Here is a 1,521-nt window from a genome sequence, read left to right on the forward strand (position 1 = left end):
ATTTTCAGTCTATTTTCAGATTTAAAAAAAAAAGTTTTTTTTTTAATTTTTCCTTTTTTTAATTTATAGAGAAATAAACAGCTATTACTCAGTCATTCTATTAGTCAGAATGACCACTATCAACATTTTTTAACATGTTCTTGCATGATGTTTTTTCTTAATTTCATGTTATTCAAGTGACCCATAAGATGCCTCAATAACAGTCTAATGTCCGACATTTGATACATTTGATTGACAGATTTCGATAAAACTTCCAGTTCTGGGTCACGAGCAGATGCGTGTCTCAGCTCTCCTCAACTCTTCGGCTTTTAAAGTTTTTTAAAGTTGCCCACAAGCGACTTTAATCACAGAGCTGCAGCAACAACTACTGCAACGAGGAGAGTTGAACATGGCACCGCAGAAAAATCTTGAAGCCGATCGCTTTGAAACTTGATTACATTAATGATATTAATGATCCTTAGCCTGATTTTATTAATATTTGATATTAAATCCTGAACCGGATATTGATAATTCATGCAGAGAAAATGGTATGGTTGAGTCGGGGTGGGATTATATAAGTTCGCTTCCTTCCACTCCCTTTCAAGCGATCTACTTGTGATTTATTAAGTGATATGTTATGTATTATAACCTGATTGCTTGAAATAAACCATTTCATTCATTCATTCAGATTTCGTGTTTCAAGTGGTAGGGGTGTGGCTTTCCAACAAGCTCACTCCTGATTGGTGAGAGTGGTTACCATAGAAATGCTGAATTAGACCGACTGGGACCTATCACTGCCTAGTGACAATTTCTGGTTCCATTATGGTGTCATTTGCATCACAAAAGAACAAAAATAATGAGTGAATTGACTTCATTCCATTGGAGACAGAAGTAAGCCATTTTCTATGGATGACATCACACTTTCTCTGTCCAGTTGTCACACACAGTCAATGGACTCAACACTGTTCACCGGAGTTCAACAACTACTGGAATGCCAATGACAACCATTGTTGCTGCTCAGATATTATTTGTATATAATTTGGATTATTTTGAAAAGACCAAAGAGTATCTTTTAGAGTAGATTAAAACATATCTGGACACTAAATTAAATATTTAATAAGTGAATCTTCCACTGTCACCAAAACATTATAACCTGATTAGTTTTATTTCATGGAATATTTAGTTAATCAAGCATTTTTCAGTTCATGGTAACCTCTGTAGCTGTCATGTTTTTCATACTTGGGATTTTCTTGTCTATTGGATATGGAATGAAATATATGTTTTAGCTTTAGAGCAGCATAGAAAAAGACGATAAAGTAAGAAAAAAATCTGGAAAAAGTAGCATATAATGAAAAATGAAACCCCTTGTCGAATCAATTTGACTGCTAGGGTTAATCGAGGTATTAACACTCACATACTTTTTGTGTTTTGAAATGTTAACAACAAAATAATGTTAGAACTAGAAAAATTGCATTTCCTGCGGAAATACGTTTGATTGCAGTTTTGCAGAAGGTGTTTTCTTTTATTGCTTTATTGCATAAG

The sequence above is a fragment of the Oryzias melastigma genome, linkage group LG22 (assembly GCF_002922805.2).
Source record: "Oryzias melastigma strain HK-1 linkage group LG22, ASM292280v2, whole genome shotgun sequence".
In the NCBI taxonomy this organism is placed as follows: Eukaryota; Metazoa; Chordata; class Actinopteri; order Beloniformes; family Adrianichthyidae; genus Oryzias; species Oryzias melastigma.